This window comes from Otolemur garnettii, unplaced genomic scaffold (genome assembly GCF_000181295.1).
Source record: "Otolemur garnettii isolate 467f Iridium unplaced genomic scaffold, OtoGar3 scaffold00228, whole genome shotgun sequence".
NCBI lineage: Eukaryota > Metazoa > Chordata > Mammalia > Primates > Galagidae > Otolemur > Otolemur garnettii.
In genome coordinates, this window is record NW_003852623.1 from 449044 (window position 1) to 462384 (window position 13341).

At 44.5% G+C, this 13341-nt stretch overlaps 1 pseudogene; it reads right to left on the reverse strand.

Moving 5' to 3' along the window:
• Nucleotides 1–10044: 10044 nt before the first annotated feature.
• Nucleotides 10045–10144, reverse strand: LOC111722277 (annotated as a pseudogene).
• Between the last annotated feature and the right edge of the window lie 3197 nt (nucleotides 10145–13341).

Here is a 13341-nt window from a genome sequence, read left to right on the forward strand (position 1 = left end):
ATTGCCAAGATGGGGGAGCAACCCAAGTGCCCATCAGCCTGTGAATGGATTACCAAACTGTGGTATGTGTATACCAGGGAACACTATTCAGCCGTAAGAAAAGATGGAGACTTTACATCGTCTGTGTTTACCCGGACAAAGTTGAAACACATTCTTCTTAGTAAAGTATCAAAAGAATAAAAAAACAAGTATCCAGTGCACTCAATACCAACATAAAACCAATATATAGACAGCTACACACCCACAAGAAAAACACAAGTATAGTCTAGCAAGGGGGAGGGGAAGGAAAAAGGGGGAGGGGGCGAGGGAGGGTGATCGGTGGGATCTCACCTAATTTGCACAATGTGAGGGTGGTCAGCATGTCCTCTGGGTGAACAGCTCAACCACAACTTAGAATTGAAAACAATGGAATAGCCAAGTTGTGGAAGAAGCCCAAGTGCCCATCGACCCATGAATGGATTAATAAATTGTGGTATGTATACACCATGGAATATTATACAGCCTTAAAAAAGATGGAGCCTTTACCTTTTATGTTTACATGGAGGGACCTGGAGCATATTCTCCTGAGTAAAGTATCTCAAGAATGGAGGGAAAAGGTATCCAATGTGCTCAGTATTTCTATGAAACCTACTTATATTTACTCACACTTTGTTATGAAAGATAGAACACAACTATAGCCCAGGATGAAGGAGAGAAATGGAGTGGGAAGGGTGGGGAGGAGGGAGGTTTGATAGAGGGAGGGTAAAAGGTGGGACCACACCTATGGAGCATATGGCAAGGGTACAAGTCAAATCTGTCAATTGTAGAACATAAATGTCTTAACACAATAATCAAGTAAATGAGGCCAAAGCTCTGTTGATTGGTTTGATGTAACCATATCAGATTGTATAAAAAAATCAACACATTGTACCCCACATATGCATAAATGTATTCTATTTGACTTAATTAAAAAAAACCAGTGTAACCTAAATATTTGTATCTTCATATTCATCTGAAATAAAGAAAAAATTATTGCCATTTAAACATGGTAGTCGATATTTATTTGACTAAAATGTGCCGTTTTTCTAAAAGGTGCCTCTTGCAAGATTCAGAACATTGTCTCATAATAAAAGACATCAGCCAATGTTGTAGCAGGATTTCTCTGCTACAAATTAACAGTTACACATCAAACTTCCAGGACTGTCAGGCTTCTTGGAAGATTTAACTTATTGGATGAATTAAATCAGGGTCAAAATCATGTTTCAAAGCTAGAATCTTAGGTGGGTCACTTAAACTTTCTGCATCGATAGTTTCCTCCCCCATAAAATGGAACTGCTAGACCAGATTATCTCCAAGATCCTTCTAACTTTAATATTCTGTGAGTATACTGTTTCTTGATTCAATGATTTTTCATTTTACTTTATGAGAACACAATATTCACCAATTATCTAGGGACTGTACCTCAATATTTAAAAAGTAATTTAAAAAAATAAAATAAGATAATAAAGGCTTTACTAGCTGCAGAGTGGATTTCCAGAGCCCCAAACCTGGAGACTCAGTTGGAGGCATCCTGTGGCCTTGCCCGTTCTCATTGGCTGGCCTGGTGGCGGCCGGCTTGTTAACTGGCTTTTATCGTGTGTTTTCACAACAACCTTGAGACTCCTTAGAGCAAATTGCAATGGCAAAGCATACTATCCAATTGGCAGTTAGGAAATCCAGATCTCAGTCCTCAGAGGAACGGCCAACTCCTTAATTTCACCCTGATGATGGGAGAAAAGTCACCAGAAGGTTAAGTGACTTATGCAATTGGTCTGTGTACAATTGGTCGGAGCCAGCACCCACAACAGGGTCCTGAGTCCTCGTCTCTTCAGACAGCGTTCAATTCCCCCGGCCGCACTTCTTCCCTGAATGCTTTTTAATCTGGCATGGTCCACAAATAAAGGAAATTGTGGTTTTCACATCATGATCAGGGCTATTTTTCCATTGTGAATAATAAAAGCCGAGTAACCCATTTGTAGCTCTGAAAGTTTCCCATTCCAGCCGCATTGTTTATTCCTCGGGCTTTCAGCAGTTTTTATTTCAAGATGTCAGTTTTTAACACGTTTGCATAATTCTGCATTTTATTTTGGGAGTCTCTGTCATAACCATTCATTTTCCCTCCATCAGCTAAGTTGTTGAAAAAGAAAACTGCGTTTCCAGGCCAGCCCGATCCTGCAATTTAAACGCTGGCAGGACCCGTCTTCCTTTTCCCCCCCGGGAGGATTAATTTGCTTCTTTTTTATTCTCCAAGTTTTATGATTCCAAATAAAGGATATAATGGCACCATTGAGAGTTGAGAAAATGTGGAAGATAAATAGTCTATGTGGGAACTGCTTAAAATGAGAATCGGAGTTTGAGGGACGAGGTGGGAGAGGTGGGGATTTTTTTATCACGTGAGCGCGGCCGACTAATAGCAAGGATAATAATAATAATGATAAAGGAAATTTCCTCCTTCTGATGCATCTCGCCTTTATAAACTGAAGTGAGACCAAATGGTTCCATTTGTGTCATAAACGTAATGAAGCTGAAATCGTACTCCCAAAAACGTAGCATGTTTAATTTTGAAGTTGGGAAGGCGTCGTTAAAACATACGTTATTGCTGGGACCTACAACGCAGAGTCTGGGCTTTTAATCTTGATTTCATTGCCCTGAACGGTGACACATTCGAGAAACATGCTAAAAGTCATCTGCAGGAAACTAATTGACCAAGGGAAGTCACTCGAATAGGTTCTTTTGGTCCAGTTAAACTCTGACTTGGTGGGACCTACCTATGTGCAGATCCACTAACATCAGCTTCAAGGGACCAATTCGGCATCAGAGGGCTTTCCTTAAGGGCCCTTTGAAATTTTATAAAATAAATAAACCTCCAGGAGCTTATTATTAAGGGCAATGCAGTAGACGTCTATGGACTGGACAGTACGTGCAAAGCTTTGTGGAGAATCAGGAGTCAGGGTTCGATTCCCACCCTCCAGGGCTCAGGCTGTGCCATAGAACAACTATGTCCCCTCACCCTGCTGTCCCCAACCCCTGGGCTGCCGACCAGGACCAGTGTGGTCCATGGCTTGCCAGGAACAGGGCCACGCCATGGAGGTGAACAGCAGGGAAGCAAGTGAAGCTTTGTCTGTTTACAGCTGCTCCCACTTCTCACATCACTGCCTGAGCCCTGCCTCCTATCAGAGCAGTGGTGGCATTAGATCCTCCCAGAAGCATGGACCCTAATTAGATCCTCACAGAAGCATGGACCCTACTGTAAACTGCACACGCAAGGCATCTGAGTTGAGGCTCCTTGTGAGAACCCAATGCCTGGTGATCGTAGGTGGAGACAGAATGCACACGGATCTTCCCAAGACCACCCTACAACCCCCATCCACAAAAAAACTGGCCACCGTGAAACTAGTCTCTGGTACCAGAAAGTTTGGGGTCAACTGCCCTCACTGGTCTGTAGTCGTGCTGAATCCAGAGCCCAGGAGTGAGTCATTCACCTGCAAAGGTGGTACAGTTCAGGCCACATGTGCATTGCGCCCTAGAGAGATGGTAGACACAGCAATGATCCGATGGGCACCTGATCACACCACGCCATTGCTTAAACCCTCTAAATGGCTTCCACTTGCACCTCGAATAAAATTCAGCCCCTTAATCATGGCTTTCAGAGTCCTGCATGCCCTTGGCTCTCCCTAGCCCGTTGACCCTAGCTCCTGAATGCCCCATCTGCTCACACTGTCTCCAACTCCCAGGCCTTCAATGCTTCTCAGTCAATCTAAACCCTTTCCCACCCACGGCACCCACTGCCTCTCCAAAGGGAGCGTTTACATCCAGGCCATGTGGCCTCTTCTCACCATTCCCATCTCTGCTGGGTGTTACCTCTCCAGGGAGGCCTTCCCTGAGTATCCAACCTCAATCAGGCCTCCTCTTCCCTGTCACTGTTCTCTCTTGGGTCAGCCTGGTTTATCTTCCTCAAAGCATTCATCACCCTCAAAACTCAGCTGTCTTTCTTTCTGCCCTACCTCAGAATGTCAGTTCCATAAGAACAAGGAATTTTCTGAGTCATTTACTGCAATATCTCCTATATATGGACAACCGATCCGGCGCTCGGTTAGTATCAGGTGAATGAATGAATAATGAATGAATGAATGAATGAGAAGAAAAATAAAGATAGCAGGTTGGGGGCAGTGAACAAAGGCACCACAGTGAGGTTTAAGTAGGAAAAGCATTTCAAATCTTAGAGGGAATTGCAGAAATGGGACTTTGGAGGAAGGTTGTGGCCTTGAAAACCACAGTTCACTCTCTGAAACTTAACGAATCTCCAAAATGTCAAAGTTCAAGGTGGTAAAGAACTCAGGATCTCTGCCTCACCTCCACACCCTTCAAAGTTCTCACTGTTGATAAAGCTTGTTCCTGTCACCATATTTTTTACTTACACGTGGAATAAATATTTGCCGAGATGTGGCTTCCTCCAGGCCCCAAGCTCTAGGGCCAGGTCTTACAATATTCTCACACACAAAAAAGAGACCTTGTACACAGACCTAAAGCCCTGAAAAAAACCACTTGTTCCCAGGCACGGGCTGGAGAGGCTGTAACTTTAAAATGTGTGGTTTCGATCCTCTGCGCCGTGGTGGACAAGCCCATCTTTAAGTGTATGCCTAAGTGTCAGCTGTCAGGGCTGCAGGCAGACAGCCAGGGCTGGCCGGCCCTCCAGAGGTGGGGGTGTTATCAGCAGGCCATCACAGAGCACTTAATGGACCTTCCCTCCTAAATAAACACCCGGGGCAGGGGCAGCCTCGCCCTGCTTGTTTGTGTGTTCCTGTCAGGCCCGTCCATTCCAAGGGTCTGCGAAGTTACACTTTCTTCCTGGAACATGAGATTGCACAGAGCTGCCTTCGTGGGCACTGGTGGCGAGAGTGGGAACAGTTTGATGAATCTCGAGTTAGGCCCTGCGTATAAAGTCCCATTGCAAGGGGGTGGCCAGGGAGATTTATCTTCCCTGGGTGAGACCGTGACCCTGTGCTCTCTCAACCCTTCTTTTGCACCAATTACCATGTTATCTCGTTCCCCAAAGGGCCCACAGGGTCTTATTGAAACCCTTTAAAACCTGGAGCCAAGTGTCCAACTGATGTTTTAATTGCACTGGTCATGCACTGGTGAGACGCTCTGTTAACTCTTTCAGGGCAAAGTGAACAATTTCCTGGAGACAGGCTAAATTAGGAAAAATGTATCATCATTGTCCCCAGCACACAAGTCCAAATGCCTGGCCAGCCCCAAACACTGGATTTGTGTCACCATCATCCCTGAGCCAAGCTGGCGTGAAGGAACGCAGAGGATGAATCTATGTGTAGGGTACCCCTGCAACCCACCTGACTGCCAGCCAGCCTCTGCTGTCCACCATTTCCCCCGAGAGACCTTGCTTAGGCTCAAATCTTTGTAGCTATCTAGCTGTCGTGGTGTCTCAATGTGAGCTGATCACGTTTTAGGTGTCAGGAAGTGGTGACCCAGAATGTGCTAACGTCTGTCAAGTCTGATGGGATGTGCGTGAAGAATGCCTTTTATTTCTTTTCCCTGTGTCTCTTGCCAGGTCTTCCTGGAACTGCTGTGGCAACATCGTTATTTTACCGTTGTGTGTGTTTAAGGTGCACCAGGTGACATTTGGGTGCACACTATACAGTGAAATGATCACCACAGCCACACAAAGGCACACACCTGACCCACAGCCTCTTACGGGGTCTGGTGCACACTCTGTCCTGCCAGTCTCCTGATTTGTGCCTGTCCTTTTCTGGCCAGCCAGAAAGACGGCCTCCTCCCAATATCCAGCTGTCTAGTTATGTCGACCCCAATGTAATTAGGGGACTGTCCGTGTCGGGGATGTTCTCCTAAGGGTCCTGCTGCTAAGGGCATGGAAGAGCGACCCACTTCTGGTGGGAGTTCCAAGGGCTTAGGGGGGCGGTTTCAGGCCTTGGAGAGAAGGGGTCCTTTATTTCCCCCAGGAGCTCTGACTGAGGTTTCTTTTCCTCCTGCTCTTTCTCTCCATAGAAGCCTCACAAATCCCAGTGTGAAAGGTGATGCCGCTTGGGTATAAGAAAATCAAGACGCCTGCTCCCGTTTGTTCTCAAAACACAGGCTCCAGGCCTCTCTCCATTCCTCTCCATTACTAAGAGAGTGGTATTTTTCTACTTAGAGCAAAAATGAAAGTATAGCATACAATGAAAGGCATCTATCAGAGAGAGAAAAGGAAATGGACGAGATCTGGGTGGGCACTTTGCCCTAACTTAGCAGACTCCAATAGTTAGAGCCAATTCAAACCAAATAGAAAAAAAGAATTAAGGCCATGCCAGGACCCATTTTTATGTAAAATCTGTTGGTTTTGTTCATTTAAATCAAAAAATAAACACAAAACAATCTCAGTAAGAGTACAGTGGCTGCCTTAGATAATAAGATTAGGGTATGGATGGACATTAACATTTCCAAGATTTTTATTAAAACTATACAGATTCCTCAGGTGTTTTAGGTTCCGTGGTCCAATGAGTTTAGAAAATGGACAGAAATGATGTGAAATAAGTTTTTCAATCTTTAATCTCTATGAATCTGCATTGGATTTCTGAAAGGGAGATCTAGGAGGCAAAGTTTCCCAAATGTCTGTAAGGACACAGCTCCTGCCTTCGAGGCCGTCTCACAGGACTGTGGAGCCACAGTGCAAGCTGGGAGAATGCTGTCTTAGGGAAAAGGGATCACAGGCTGCCCTGGCCCCTCAAATTGCTGGCCTGAGGCCAAGGGCACAAAAGAAGCCTTTGTGGGCCGCAGAGCCCTGGCCCAGCTCCCCGGGAGGCTATGCTGAGGTGGGAGAGGGGCCAAAGCCCCTCCTTGTAATAAGTGCTTGGCTTCTGGGCCTTGCCCCTCTGTCTCCTTTGGGGGGCCTCACAGAGTGACCCCAGTAGGTCTTTCCTTCTTATCACAACAAACATTACGTGGAGGGGAAAACTGAGATGCAAAGACTCACTCTTCTTCTTGTAAAACTTCAGGTTCTGCAGAAAAGCCAAAGTACACACAGAGAAATGCAAGAATTCAAGGTCACTGCTTTAAGAAGGTGTGTGCATGTGGGAACGCAGGAGCACCCAGAACTCAGAATCAAGTAAGGCTTCAAGGTCTTGCCAGGTGACCGAGGGCGAGAGGGTGTTCCAGGGACAGAACGTGGTCTCATCTCAAGATCCTTCAGATCCTCAAGATCTTTAATCTAACCACACCTGCATATACCAATGGTTCTCAACAAAAGGAACTTTGTTCCCTCAGGGGCGTATATTTGGCAATGTCTGGATACACTTTTATGGTCTCAACAGAAGGGGATGGCCTCAACACTGGCATCTGGTGGGCATCAGCCAAGGACGCTGCTAAGGCTCCTAGAAAGAACAGAACAGCCCCAACAACAAAACGTATCCTTCCTGAGAGTGCCGAGGCTGAGGGGTCTGCCACAGGGGAAAAACGGGGTTGTGAAGACTCGATTAACTCAGACACCTGCAAGTGTTGCTTATGAAGTAGGAAAGGTCCCTTGCTCTCCTCCCATTCCCAGAGCATGAACTCCTCAAGGTCCCGGGCCTCCCAGTGGACACACCTCCTGCGTGTGAGATACAACTACAACAGGGACTTTAACAAATGCAAACACTGTAGCCTAATCATTTGTACCTTCACAGTAATGTGAAATGTTTTAAAAATGCCGCCAACCCCGCCTTGTTGGTGTTTGCATTGCAAAGGCAAAGTGAACAGATGGAACAGGTTTCCAGGAAGCAGTGGTGATAAGAAAGATGCAGAGAAGACAGGTGTCTTATGTTTCAGCACAAACGATCACAACTGGGTAGCTGAAAACAACAGAAGTTCTTCCCCGCACAGTTCTGAAAGCCAGAAATCTGACACAGGGTTGTTGAAAGGGTTGCTTCCTCTGGAGACCCTGAGGGAAAATCCTCCTGCGTCTGGAGCCATCAGGTGTCCCGGGCTGGTGGAAGCGTAACTCCAATCTGTGCCTCCACACCCTGGGGTCTCCACTTGACCGTCCCCTCCGCAGGATCTATGCATGCCCAATATTTATAATGGGAAGGGTCCGTCAAGGGAAGCAAGTCAGAGGAGCTCACAAAAACCTCACTGAATTCACGTGGAGTCCATGGAGCTGGGTCTTTGCAATCCGGTAAGGGCAAAGATTCCGTCCTGCTGTTGGTGGGAAGTCTCGTTTTCTTGGGAGTAGAGAGTAGAACTTGAGAAGCTGTAAGGAGCTCTGGAGGCCACAAAGTACCTCCGTCTGAGCCCCAGTCCTCGAAGTAAGGAACACTGGGCCTCTGTTTGAAAATTGGCCCTGTCGCCTTAAATTATCCCCACTTCTCGTCTGGATACAACCTCGCAGGGCTGCTGCTCCGACGAGGTTGTCCCATCAAAGCTGCATTGGTGCAGGAAGAGACATATTTTAAAGTGACAGATCCAAGAGGCAAGCCCTGGGTGCTGTAAATGAGCTTATTATTTCCAAGGTGGAAATGACTCCTGGAATACCCTGTAATCCCACGTTTCTCAGTAAATCTTGTGTAATAAATTCTCCCAGGCCCTAAGGATCTGGTCTCTGGGTGACACATTGGAGAGAGACCTGAAGGTCACTCGACAAAGGGAAGGGCACCAAATGTGCCTCTGACAGTGACTCTAAGGTCACATCACCAAAGCAGGCTTGCTTCTCAGGGACAGGAGACAAAAGGCCAGTTGAATAAGCAGCCCCCTCAGACAGGTGGTGGGACGGCCGGGACTCCCCCATTTTACACCAGTTCTCTGGTCACTTGGTCTTCAGAAAGATGGGAGGCCGGTGCAAGGGTTTTCCACTCCAAATGCCTTTCAATGGAATAATACTTAATACTCCCCTTCAAAACAGCTTCCTCTTTTTCTGAATATTTTCATGGGACTGTAAGCCATTTGCACATAACATTGGTTGAAAGTGACATGTTGGAAAGTCCGGCAAACACGGCAGCACACTCCGTTTTCAAGGAATATAAAATTGGGCTCCGTCTGACACCTTGACTGTGCTTGTGAAAACAGAATGTCACATCTCAAAAGGTTACTCTTGATAGTTTTTTAAAAAAATAAAATAAACAGACCTCTCTGGGCAAACAGCCCCTTTGTATTCCCATTTCCATGGAAACACTGGCAATTGTTCTTTTTGTGGCATGGTCTTTTTCACTTGGTAAAATCTCTAGTTTAGACAGTTTACTTGGGGACCCTCAGAATTCAGGAAATAGTCTTTATCAAGCCAGCATATGATATTTTGATAGAGTCTAAAGATAGTATCCACATGGCAGGCCTAGGGGAAGGGAAGAAGTTGTGTAATTATTGTTCAGGTTGGAAGAAGGGGACCTCATTCTGTCCTGAGCGGCACTGTCACTATTACCCATTTTATCCAATGTCTCTTCTTTGAAACTTCCTAGATCTGAAAGCTATTTGTTACCTTTCTTGCAGAGGCATCCACAGTAATGTACATAGAAACTGCACAAGGCGGAATTTAATCCCCCTCCATTGAGTGTGGGCTGGCCGTAGTGACTCACTTCCATACAGCAGAGTATGGAGAAGGATAAGTCACAACTTTATGGTGCCCGGCCCCTGCAGATGTCTCCTTAACCCAGTGACGAAGGTTATTAGCATCAGAGATAAGTCATTTTGACCACATGTGCTCCCTGGCATGATCTGATGAGAAGGGCGCTCCACCTCTAGAATTCTTCTCCAAACACAAAATCCTACTGTAATTGTGGGTAAAATCAGACAAACCCCAATTGAGGAGCATTCTACAAAACACTTGGCTAGTAATCTTCAAAGCTGTTACCAGCGTAAAAAGTAAGGAAAGTGAGAGACTGCCACAGACCAGAGGAGGTCGAGGAAGCATGGTGACTAAATCAATGTTTCCTGGATTTGATAAAATAATAGGAGAAAGGACACTGAACTAACTAAAAAGCCAGTTGGCCCCAAATAAAATCAATAGTTTAGTCAACACTACTGTACTAATGTGAATAAGTCTTTTTTTGTAATGTGGAATACTTCATGAATTTATATGTCATCCTTGCCTAGGGGGCCAGGCTAATCTTTGCATTGTTCCAATTTTAGTGTGTAAGCACGCTCACTCTTAGTGGATATACCCCACTTACATGTTAGAGGTAAAGAAAAATGGGTGACCCTACATGGGAACTCTCTGTACAATCTCATCATTCTAAAACAAACGTTTGGGTTAAATAAAAAATAGCCACACGAGAAGGGGCGATGCTTTTGCATAATGAAGTGGACGCTTGTTAAGATGACATTACTGAGATAGGATAAGAAAAACAGACAGAGATAAAGGGAGAGAGAATACAACTGGAGATGAAGGTCTAAATCCTGAAGAAAAATTAGACTTGGAGAAGAATTCAAACCAGTAGGCAAATTGTTTACAGTGCCTATGGTATGTGTCCTTCAACTGTGATTAAAATTACAATCTTTAAGGAAGATTTGTACAATCAAAGATTGGGTCCCAATCTTGGCTCCACTTTCTCAGTTCTAAATTAGTAGATATGAAGAAGGACCCAGTCACTCACGTTTCGTGAAAGCACGGCCCCCTCCCCAAACACACAGACTCTGGGTCTCTCTCCACTCCCTCTGAATCTGGGCTCCTCACGGGCTGTGACTAATGAAATGCAGAGGAAGAGCATCTACGTAACCGAGATGGGTAACTCTGTGTGTCAGCTTGAATGGGTCACATGCTGCCCACACATCTGGTCAAATGTTGCTCTGGGCATGTCATGAAGAAGACTCTGGATGAGATTATATTTGAATCAGTCATCTGAGCAGAGTAGACTGCCCTCCCCAATGGGAGTCAGCCTCACTTTCCCTTGAAGACCTGACTAGGACAAAAGGCTAAGCATCCCTCCTCCCCGGCTACCTTGAGCTGGGATGCCCGCTGTACTCCACTTTGGACTCTACCTGAAACACCTTTGATGAAACTTCCAGACTTTGGGCTGGAACCATCCTAGAGGCTGTCTTGGTTCTCCAGACCACAGATCCTGGGACTCAGCCTGTGTGATCATATGAGCTAGTTCTTTACAGTAAATCTCTTTTTGTACAAACATACATATATATGTGATTGTGTATATCTATAAAAGAATGCAAATTTTAATAATAAATCTCTTTAGACATGTATATCCTATGTATACCCCCACACACACATACCATACACATAGATCTTTTTGGTTCTGTTTCTCTGGAGAACCCTAAGATATCAACATACAAGACTAAGCATTAAGAGACTTACAACTTCTTTGTCTATGTGTTTGGAGGGCTCCTTCTTGTTACCCCATGATATGAGAAAACCTAAGCAGCATCACAGACCCACAGGGAAGAGACCAGAGCCCCTGCTAATCCCTGCCATGAGGTTCAGTTGAGCTCACAGCTGGTAGCCAGCCCATCTGCCAGTGTGAGAGCCCTCCTGGAGGATCCAGCTGTCAGGAATCCTTGGGGTGTCCTCGACCCTGGGCAATTCCATGTGAAGCAGAACAACCACCCAGCTGAGCCCAGTCAATTCACAGCATGTTCAGAAGTAATAAACGGGGTTGTTTGCAAATCTGAGTTTGCTCCAGGAAGGAGTTGTTAAGGACACACACACATGGGGAAAGCGGTCAGGGAGGGTCAAGTAGAGATGCAGGAACAAGGCAGCATCAGGTGGGAGAATCTTCAGTTCTTCTGGTTTACAAAGTAGTACATTGTAGTAGAGACGATGTCAAAAATGTAAAAATATAAAGAAAGACAAAAACCTGTCTTGTTAGAATGAAACGAACTATGAGCACTTTTTTCTAAACAGAAGATGAAATTCTTCCCTGACAGGAATTTCACATCGACTTTGAAGAAATTGCAGTTTCTTCCTACTGCTGTTCTTTTCACCCGTTCCTGGGGGAGAGGAGTTGTCTGATTAATCGATCCCCAGTCGCACTCACTGGGGGAGAGGTGTCGTCTGATTAATCAATCCCTTGTTTATTCCCCATTAGGGGAGCACACTGAGAGCGACAGCAACTCTTTATGAAGGATACGAAAACCCGGCAACACATCGTGTAAACCTTTTCCCATTCTTGCATTGTATGTAGCATATTTTTTTTTTACTTTTATCCATATTCTTTATTTTTTTTAATTTTTTTTATTTTTACATATATGTGTTTACTAGGTTTCCACCTTTTGCCTTCACAAAATCAAAAAGGCTTAAAATTTAACGACAATAACAATGTTTAAGATAAGAACTAGAAACAAAAACCTTGTAAAGAATGAATGCAGATAAATAAAAGAAATCAGACAATTGCTGCAATAAGTATTAAGCAATAATGATAATAGTAATGCGAAGAAAGGAGCATTCACATTGTCAAATAAGAGTATGTCTATGATAGAATGCTTTGACTCTGAGGTTCAGAATGGAGTCATCAATTAACTTATTATTTTTTTCCCAAAGTCTCAAAAAATAGACAACTAATATTTATAAATAAAAGTAAAAGATAATTTCAAAAAACAGATCATGCCAAATCTTACTGACAATAGAAAGAGAAGAAATACTTCAAAATCATTCTGCTTAATCTGGATACTACTAGATTCCATGTAGCATATTTTTTTCACATGCAGAATTTTTAAATATCTTGGCAAAGTAGCCTGTTCTTTTTGCAATTCCTCCTGTTGTTGGGGTGGGGGATGTTTTGCTTTGTTCAGGAAAGTATTTTGTATCTAGGGGTGAGAGAATCACCTACATTTCCTTCCAATTATTCATGGGTTCACACATTAAAGAATTCACAGTCTATGTGAGATTTGCTGGAGACCCAGGACCTCCTTGGAAGGCCCCTCTTTCATCTCAGAGAGGCTGTCTTCCTGTTTTGAAGGCTCGGCTCTTTCAATGTGGCATGCTACCAAATAATATTTTAAATTGAATTTTAAAATAATTTAAATTATGTAGCTATTAGCAACAGCAAGACTGCTCTGTGGGAAACACTTAAAAAGAATAGAATGGCCTCATGAAAGTAGGAACTCACTAAATAAAATAACTGAAACCCTAAATAGTTAGAAAAATGTGAAAGGAGTATCAGATTTACCACTTACAAGCTAGGTGACCTTGAAAAGGGTCATAACTTTCTTGAGCCTCCCTTTAGTTTCCTTTTCTGCAAAATGGTGAGAACATCTGACTTGAAAGGGTGGTGTGAGCATCAGACATGGATCGCACAGGAAGCTCAGCACAGGGCCGCAAACCTCGGCTATTATGAATACAGAGGTACAATGTCTTTCCTCCTCCAGGCTGTAAGGTCCGTGCTCACCCTTCACACC